This window comes from Silurus meridionalis, chromosome 3 (genome assembly GCF_014805685.1).
Source record: "Silurus meridionalis isolate SWU-2019-XX chromosome 3, ASM1480568v1, whole genome shotgun sequence".
Lineage (NCBI taxonomy): Eukaryota > Metazoa > Chordata > Actinopteri > Siluriformes > Siluridae > Silurus > Silurus meridionalis.
The window spans coordinates 33,359,208-33,369,732 of record NC_060886.1 but is presented as its reverse complement, the minus strand read 5'-3'; the positions used below and the strand labels follow the sequence as shown (position 1 = coordinate 33,369,732).

General features: G+C 37.7%; 2 non-coding genes across 2 annotated transcripts; both read left to right on the top strand.

The window, feature by feature from the left end:
- The first annotated feature begins 6,785 nt into the window (after positions 1-6,785).
- Positions 6,786-6,857, top strand: trnap-agg. The gene has a single exon. It is a non-coding gene; the product is annotated as a tRNA-Pro (tRNA).
- A 1,834-nt stretch (positions 6,858-8,691) lies between these two features.
- trnas-uga lies at positions 8,692-8,773 on the top strand. Its single transcript has one exon. It is a non-coding gene; the product is annotated as a tRNA-Ser (tRNA).
- Positions 8,774-10,525: the final 1,752 nt, after the last annotated feature.

The following is a 10,525-nucleotide window of genomic DNA, read 5'->3' as shown; positions in this document are numbered from 1 at the left end:
TGTTGTATTTAATAACCTTTGCATGTGTTTAAATGCTTTTCCTTTTCATGTTTTCTCCATGAAGCGTTTACTAAGAGCTTATGAGCACCTGGGCTTTGTTTTGCAACTGATCCTGAAGCAGAACAAGATCACATTTGAGCCGTTCCTCAGCCGTCACCAAGTGCCTTAGATCAGCTTCCTCCATCATCACATAAAACCTGAAAATGTGATCTCTTTATAAATATTTTTTATAGATTATATTTATAACATTGTATATTTTGTACATAAATAAATAAAATACACAGTAGATCTGCAGCGTTACTCGTTGTCTCTAATAGTTTATACAGTGGCAGGTCTTCAGTCCCAATCCCCCTCTTAATAACATCATTATGATGCCACAGCTATAGAATTATACAGATATGCAGTATAACAGGCGCTGCATCACAGACATTTCATACAGCGTGAATGAATGCCGTTAACTAAAGCAGGAAACCCAGTGAACACAATTCAACAAGTCTCTTTTCACTCTAGCCACAGCTGCACCGCATTCATCATCTCTAGCAGAAGCTTCAATATTAACCTCATAAAATATCCCTGGTTTCCATGCTTATGCATTTTTCCTTCCTATGCTTTTCCGGCTCCTCCTTCATTCACAAACCAGCATCCAACCATCAAACCAGCATCCAACCATCACAAACCAGCGTCCAACCATCACAAACCAGCATCCAACCATCACAAACAGCGTCCAACCATCACAAACCAGCATCCAACCATCACAAACTAGTGTCCAACCATCACAAACTAGTGTCCAACCATCAAACCAGCATCCAACCATCATAAACCAGTATCCAACTATCACAAACCAGCGTAACCATCACAAACTAGTGTCCAACCATCACAAACAGCGTCCAACCATCACAAACTAGTGTCCAACCATCACAAACCAGCATCCAACCATCATAAACCAGTATCCAACCATCACAAACCAGCATCCAACACTCAGTTTCCTGAAGGTATTGAACCTTAAGTCTGGTACCTTTCAAATATTATTCTGTCTGTCTGTCAAGCTGCCTGCTTGTCTGTATTAACTGTTTTTCCTCTCTGTCTCTGACTCATTGATGGATGTGCAGACTTCAGGCAGAACCTTGTGTAGTCATGGCTGAGTGGATAAGGCAACGGACCTGAAATCCATTGGGGTCTCCCTCCGTCATGTTAAAATCTTGCCTGTGTTACGCCTCTGTATAAGAGGAAATAGAAAACATGACACGGACACGATGTAGCTTCAGTCACGTCAATGTTGTAATGCATTTACCATGAACAGCATAAAACATTTACACAGTATCACACTTACACATGTTATTTTCCCTTTGCATGACATAATGTCCCTCTGAGAAACTTCACGATTAGGAAAAATATCAGCTGGTAAGTTATAACTCTATCTTACTAAAATACCTGAGTTAACCTTTAATATAAGTTACCAAAAACAGATCAAAATGTGTTAACAGCATTCATACTGTTTTTAAACATTCATAAAACAGTAGATATCAAAATGTACATTTAATAAAGGATTATTTAAACAAAATAGATTAAACTTTACTCTGTAGTGTTTAGAACAATAAACAGCACAATAGATATTATTTATGCTGTTTTATAGTTATTATTAATTCAGAATACACAACATTTTATCCTCAGTAATAGCATAGTATTTACTGCATGTTCCTTACAGTATTAAACACATATATGACTTGTTCACACAATATACAACCTCGTTCTTACCTTTATAAGAGGAAATAGAAAACATGACACGGACACGATGTAGCTTCAGTCACGTCAATGTTGTAATGCATTTACCATGAACAGCATAAAACATTTACACAGTATCACACTTACATGTTATTTTCCTTTGCATGACATAATGTCCCTCTGAGAAACTTCACGATTAGGAAAAATATCAGCTGGTAAGTTATAACTCTATCTTACTAAAATACCTGAGTTAACCTTTAATATAAGTTACCAAAAACAGATCAAAATGTGTTAACAGCATTCATACTGTTTTAAACATTCATAAAACAGTAGATATCAAAATGTACATTTAATAAAGGATTATTTAAACAAAATAGATTAAACTTTACTCTGTAGTGTTTAGAACAATAAACAGCACAATAGATATTATTTATGCTGTTTTATAGTTATTATTAATTCAGAATACACAACATTTTATCCTCAGTAATAGCATAGTATTTACTCCCGCATGTTCCTTACAGTATTAAACACATATATGACTTGTTCACACAATATACAACCCTCGTTCTTACCTTTATAAGAGGAAATAGAAAACATGACACGGACACGATGTAGCTTCAGTCACGTCAATGTTGTAATGCATTTACCATGAACAGCATAAAACATTTACACAGTATCACACTTACATGTTATTTTCCTTTGCATGACATAATGTCCCTCTGAGAAACTTCACGATTAGGAAAAATATCAGCTGGTAAGTTATAACTCTATCTTACTAAAATACCTGAGTTAACCTTTAATATAAGTTACCAAAAACAGATCAAAATGTGTTAACAGCATTCATACTGTTTTAAACATTCATAAAACAGTAGATATCAAAATGTACATTTAATAAAGGATTATTTAAACAAAATAGATTAAACTTTACTCTGTAGTGTTTAGAACAATAAACAGCACAATAGATATTATTTATGCTGTTTTATAGTTATTATTAATTCAGAATACACAACATTTTATCCTCAGTAATAGCATAGTATTTACTGCATGTTCCTTACAGTATTAAACACATATATGACTTGTTCACACAATATACAATGTTCTTACCTTTATAAGAGGAAATAGAAAACATGACACGGACACGATGTAGCTTCAGTCACGTCAATGTTGTAATGCATTTACCATGAACAGCATAAAACATTTACACAGTATCACACTTACATGTTATTTTCCTTTGCATGACATAATGTCCCTCTGAGAAACTTCACGATTAGGAAAAATATCAGCTGGTAAGTTATAACTCTATCTTACTAAAATACCTGAGTTAACCTTTAATATAAGTTACCAAAAACAGATCAAAATGTGTTAACAGCATTCATACTGTTTTAAACATTCATAAAACAGTAGATATCAAAATGTACATTTAATAAAGGATTATTTAAACAAAATAGATTAAACTTTACTCTGTAGTGTTTAGAACAATAAACAGCACAATAGATATTATTTATGCTGTTTTATAGTTATTATTAATTCAGAATACACAACATTTTATCCTCAGTAATAGCATAGTATTTACTCCCGCATGTTCCTTACAGTATTAAACACATATATGACTTGTTCACACAATATACAATGTTCTTACCTTTATAAGAGGAAATAGAAAACATGACACGGACACGATGTAGCTTCAGTCACGTCAATGTTGTAATCACCTCAGCTCACACTGCACTATTTGTAATCTTAGTTTCTTACAAATTCCCTGTAGATTGTTCCACCAGAACACAGCTCTTTAACACTGCAGCAGCACTTTTATAAGTCAACCCCGTATATAATTAAACCGCGAACATAACATGTCCGTGACTTTTGCGTGTTCACCATTTGGCCTACACATGGTCACCAAGGTAAAAGTCTAGGTTTCATTTGACATCACTGGCTTGAACACTTGTTTTGTTATCTTGATAGCTGAGCATGGTCTCTAAATGAATCCTTTGTATTGTAACCAAAATTAAATTGAAGCTTCATCTGATATTGACAAGAACCCCACTGCGTTTCCCAGCACCGTTTTAAAATCAGAGGTCGATGGATCAAAACCATCCTCTGCTAAATGTTACCTGTTTCATACCTCATTCCAATTTCCAACTCAGAGTGGGGAATCGACTAGAACCATTTTCCTTCATATTAATTGGACTATTTTGCAAGTTGAAATGATCAGAGCAACCAACAAAATTTCCCTACAGGTGAAAATGTCACATAATTCTATATGAGCCACCTTTCATTAGGAATAAGGGTAAGAATGTAGTGCTTGCATGTGATTAGCAGAGAGGTGGACATCAACTGAGATCACAGATAAGGATGAATATCGTTTCAGAGTGGAGAAAAGTAAAACCTATTTCAAAATCCTATTACTTCAAGATCTGCATGTGATCAGTACATGGGTGAAGAGGACAAATGCTGGATTTTAATGACCTGCCTACTTTGTGCAGCAAACAGAAAGACTGCTATTGGTTTCCCTTTGATGCAGGCAAGCACCATTCGACTCATTGAAGGATGTGCAGAGGTCATGGAAAACCTTCTATAATCATGGCTGAGTGGATACCACTGCGTTTCTCACCATCGTTTGGAAGCCAGGAAAGTAGATCCAGGCCGCTCTTTGCCTTTGCTCTTTTTCGTGAGTCCCGTCTTGGTTGCTTGCACTTAGCTGAGTTGTGCAGCGGAAGCATGTTGGGCCCATAAACCAGAGGTTGATGGATCGAAACCATCCTCTGCTAAGAGTTACCTGTTTCATACCTCAGTTCTATTTCCAGCTCAGAGTGGGAACTGACTGGAATGATCCTACTGTTTTCCTTCATATTGGTTGGACAAGTTGAAATGATCAAAGCAACCAACAATATTTCCCTACAGATGAAAATACAGCTCTACAAGGAAATTGTGATTGCCATTGGTTTCCTCTTGATGCAAGCAAGCACCAGTTGACTCATTGATGGATGTGCAGAGGGCATGGAAGACCTTCTATAATCATGGATGAGGGGATAAGGCGATGGTCCTGAAATCCAATGGGGTCTACCTGCGCCATGTTCAAATCCTGCCTACTAAGTTTGTGCTTTGGTTTCTTACAATTTCCCTGCAGATTGTTTTGCCAGAACACAGCTCTTTAACACTGCAGCAGCACTTTTCCAAGTTAAAACCCATAGATAATTACTTCTGACTTCTGACACCCTGCACATGTTGGTGACGGGAAAGCAAAATCCAAACAGCCAGATGTCCAAGGTTCTTTTTGTTTCTTTGTAATCTATTTAAAGAATGTTCAGCATAAAATCAGAGTAATTTAAGAGTTGTTAATTATGGCCTCAGTATATTAAAGACAAGAAATCGCTCTCATGGGATTTCAACATCTTTAGTGCTATGAGATAACAAGCTAGAAACAAGTTATCACCGATACAGTGTTCTGATAGCACTTTTCACCGGCCCTAAGATTGTTTCCTGTAAAATCTGGGCTTATCGGGGAGTTGAACCCGGGACCTCTCGCACCCGAAGCAAGACTCATACCCCTAGACCAAGAAGCCTTGCTTTAAACTAACCGAAATCTTTAAGGTGTCCAGTCAAAGCGGCCCTCTGTAACTGCAAGAAACAGAAAGGCTCATTAGAGATTTGAACTTCATTTTAACTTTTGTAATAAAATGTCACTGTACATTGGAAACACATGTCTTCTCTTCTCCATGCTAACATTTTAAAACCGTTACATGGTGCTACCTAAAATGTAAGATCGGAAAAGAGCTAGACTATTCAGTCCAACACTTGGCATTGATTTACCACTGGATTGACACTACACCCTGCACATGTAGGTGAAGGGAAGGTGAGATCCAAACAGCCAGAGGTCCAAGATTCTTTTTGTTACTTTGTAATCAATTTACAGACTGTTTACACACCAATGATAATATTTTATGAATGCACCAAAACTAAAATTCTTGGCCGGAACCAAAAACCAAAAATGAGGAAACCAAGGCAAAAACCGAAAACTGAAACACCGAAAGAAAAGATTATGTCAATTATTAGAATTGCATTTATGGCTATGAGTGTGTACTAACCTCACTAAAATCACTGCATTGCAATTCAAAGAATAAATCAATTACAAAAGTTTTTTATTTATTATTATAAATGATTGTTATTTATTTGTTACCATTCATAGTATTGACAGACAGACAGCGGTTAATTATTATTAGCAACGGTCTGTTAAACGCAGATAATTGACCGCGAGCGTTTGGTATACAACATAAACTCATCCCTATGTGCACTGGACAAGTAGTCTCACTCTTCAGATGCATATTTCACAAATGACTAGATGATATTTGTGGCTTCTCTCAGTTAAAGCTACTCTGTCTCACTAGTTGGGGTCCATGCACTACTTCATCTGTCTAAGAGGCTTGAGTCAACAACAATTTTTTGTGATACTGTTTGGGTAGAAGTGGTCATTTAAAGTGGATCTGTTAGATTCTGCATGGTTAGGAGAGGTCATTAGGGATAATACTGAAATGTTGAGCCCTATTAAAAAATATAGGAATTGCTGACCTTCAGAGCTTCGAGCCATTTATGCCTGCTCAGATCCCTGGACTCATTTCATAGAAAATGTTTTTTAATCTGCTTGATGGGAATTTGACCCATATGATTTAAATGTGGAAATGCTCTCTTTTCACAGTAACTGTTCCAAAATGTTAGCATGGAAAACAGGAGACATGTGTTTGCAAGTTCAAATCACTAATGAACCTTTCTGTTTCCTGCAGTTACAGAAGCAGCTTTGGCTGGACACATTAAGTTTTATCTATGTGTTTAAATTGAAAACATATGCCAGCAAAGCACATGAACTATGCAGTGACATATCAGGAGACACTTCTTCCACAAGAAGGCTTTTTGGTCTAGGGATATGATTCAGGTTTTTTGATCCAGGATTTTACTTTGCATAACAGGAAACAAAAAGATCCACGGACCTCCAGCTGTTGGGTTCTCGCCTTCCCTTCAACTTCGTGTGCAGAGTCGTTCCAGTTGCGAATCAATCTTAATTGAATTTGCTTGGCTCGTTGGTCTAGGGGTATGATTCTCGCTTAGGGTGCGAGAGGTCCCGGGTTCAAATCCCGGACGAGCCCAAGTTTTACACTGAATAAACTGTGTGTGGGTGAACAAGAGCTATCAGAACACTGTATCAATGATAACGTGCATCTCGCTTGCTGCTTGTTCTCTCACAGCACCAAAGAGGTTGAAATCCCAAAAAAGTTGCTTCTTCTCCCAAAGCTACTACTCTGGTTTTATGCTTAACAGTCTGTATATACACTGGCAATCAAAATTAGAGAACAATTTATAAACAATTGAACAATTCTGAAATAATGTCATCTTCACTGCTCAACAGTTGAAGGAGTTTTTGTTCTGTCTATACCATGCTACCAGAACACCTTTTCCACAAAATAACTAAGGCATTAAAAAAAACAACATTATTTTGCGGAAAACACATTGATCAAAATTAGAGAACACTTTCAGATACCTCCCAGTTATTGGTGTTAATCTGGTACCTGGTGCTAATTTCCTTGATTTTCTGTCAACCCCTATTTAACTGGCAGCCTAACTTCCAGTTTCACTGACTCTGCAAGATGGTGGGCCGTTCTAAAGTGACTGAAAGCCTCCGGCAGCAGATTGTCCAGATGAAGGCCAAAGGGATGACCCTATTAGCCATAGCAAGACAAGTTGGTCGTTCCAAATCTGTGATTTCAAGAATATTGAATCTTTACAACATCACAAACTCATTCAAGTCTGCCAAGAAGGCTAGTCATCCACGGAAGACAAATACAAGAGAGGACAGGATACTGCGGATGATCTCAATGGGCAATCGTTTCCACACTGCAGCTGGAATTGCTCACCAGTTCAGCGCTGAACAGGGTAAAGATCTGTCTCATCATACAGTGTCTCAACGTTTAAGAGCATTTGGACTGAAAGCCCACTCTGCAGTGACCAAACCTTTCATTAGCAGAAAGAATCAAAAGGCTAGACTAAGCATGTTGTGTGGACAGAGGAGAACTGTTCCAAAGTTCACTTCAGTGATAAAAGCAAGTTTAATTTATTTGGGTCCGATGGGAAACATTATGTTCAGCGACAAACTGGAGAAAGACTGAACCCAAAGTGTGTCACACAGTGTCACACAGCAAAATGGGTAAAGCAGTTAATTGAAACTGAAAACATTGAAATAATGACATGGCCTGCACAGAGTCCTGATTTTAACCCAATAGAGAACCTCTGGAAAATCCTTGGTGACAAAGGTATGTCCAAGGAACCCACTACAGTCACCAAACTGTGGAGGAGACTGGAAGAAGAGTGGACCAAAATCACACCAGAGCAGTGTGAGAGACTAGTGCTGTCCTGTGGCCGCAGATGTGCTGAAGTCATTCAGAGCAGAGGCCTATACACTTCCTACTAATTGCTGACTGTTGTAACCTTCAGAAAGTTCAGAAAAATTGACCAAGAAGGTACACCCCTATCTGAAGTGCGATTCAAACCCACACCTCCAGAGGAGACTGCAACCTGAACGCAGTGCCTTAAAAAACTCAGCCATCCTGACAGCCAGGCTTTGACCTTTCTTGCATTGGTGACCATGTCTAGGCCATATGGTGAACATGCAACAGTAGCAGATGTATTTCGTTCACGGTTTAATTATTTACGGTGTTGACTTAAAAAAGTGCTGCTGATCCACTCAGCCATGGTTACGGAAGGTTTTCCCGATTCTGCACATCCATCAAAAACATTTGTTTTACTGATACGCCAAGTCTCAAATCAGCACTGAAATCAGCCATGATGCGCACATTCGCCATTTTTTCTGTTTTGTGTTTAATGGTGAAAAAGTGCTAAAGTCTGTCAGAGACACTTTCTATTCTAAATGCTTCTTTTTAGGTGAAATTGTAGACAAGTCAAGACATTTCAGCAACCTTCATCACCGCTGTGATAGCCGAGTGGTTAAGGCGTTGGACTTGAAATCCAATGGGGTTTCCCCACGCAGGTTCAAATCCTGCTCACAGCGTTTCATCAATGTGTGATAGTAGTTTATTGTTTAGTCTTTACTGTGTGAAGTGAAGGATGTACAGAAGTGTTTCAGCATAGAAGAAACTTTAGAAACAAACATAATCTGTTTTACTTGAGGTGAAAGTTGTTTTGCTGGGACGAGGAGGAAGTCCATTAGAACTCACATTATCTCTTTAGGAAACATGATTCATCTTGTGCTTTCTACAAGATCAAAAAGGTTCAGAAAGATCTTTTGAAACTTCTTGTTTTAAAAGAATATGTTTTACATCACTTGACTTCTGTTCTCAGACTCTCACTAGTGTACAGAGATGATTGTGGATTAAACATTGTTGGATATTTATTATGCCCAAAGGAAACTTAATTCTTGGAGAGGTTTTCCATACCACCTGCGATGCCCGTAGTGCCTTTCTGATCAGGGAAGAATCACACCGCACACAGCAAATGTTCTTCTTCGGTTTATTGCAGGCAACAGAACGTATATATACACACAGAGGAGAGAAAGCTGACCTGAAGTTGTTTCCTGTTTAGACAAGAGGATATACTAGCTGGAGATGTGTGAGCCCAGATAAGACTCCCTGTTTACTTTACAGACTAACATCGTAAATATTCTATAGACAGTGAGCAGACAAAGGAATGTGTGTGAAACAGTGTGAAAACCGTCTTAACACTAACAATGGCCACTTTAAATCATTTATGATTTAGCATCACACACCAAAACATAGAATGTTCATCCTAGGAACAGAATCGGTGACATAAACTGCAAATGAAAAGATAAAGACAAACAAAAACATACAGATTCCATTTCATTCTTTCCCTACATGCATATAATCCTTCATCACCACCACTTCAATCGAGGCCTTTATGACCGGTCTTACCATCGTCATTAAACATGGCAACATACAAAGTACAATTCCAACAATCAATAAAAGAATCAATCCTAAAACAAAATAGTGTTCAACACTCATAAACAAACTCTTAATCTTCTCACAAAAAACTTTGTTGAGCAGTTGTTTCACGTTCTCCAAGATATCATGAGTGTTAGATTTTTATTATGCCCAAACGAAACTTTATTCTTGGAGAGGTTTTCCATACGATCTGCGATGCCCGTAGGCCTTTCTGAATTCAGGGAAGAATCACACCGCACACAGCAAATGCTTCCTCTTCTGTTTATTGCAGGCGGCAGAACGTTTATATACACATACAAAGAAAAGAAACCTGACCTAGTTGTTTCCTGTTTAGACAAGAGGATATACTAGCTGGAGATGTGTGAGCCCAGATAAGACTCCCTGTTTACTTTACAGACTAACATCGTAAATATTCTATAGACACTGAACAGACAAAGGAATGTGTGTGAAACAGTGTGAAAACCGTCTTAACACTAACAATGGCCACTTTAAATCATTTATGATTTAGCATCACACACCAAAACAAAGGATGGTTATCCTGGGAACAGAATCGGTGACATAAACTGCAAATGAAAAGATAAAGACAAACAAAAACATACAGCCTAAAACAAAATAGTGTTCAACACTCGTAAACAAATTCTTGATCTTCTCAAAAAAACTTTGTTCAGCAGTTGTTTCACGTTCTCCAAGACGTCATGAGACATTTATTTCTCAGTGCTTGTTCAGTATGTCTATTAGCAGTATTATAAGGTATACAGGTACAATTTCTTCTCACTGTCTAGTCACAACTATACACATATAGTTAAAGAATTTAGACCTAGAGCAGGTATCAGGGTAAGCTAAAC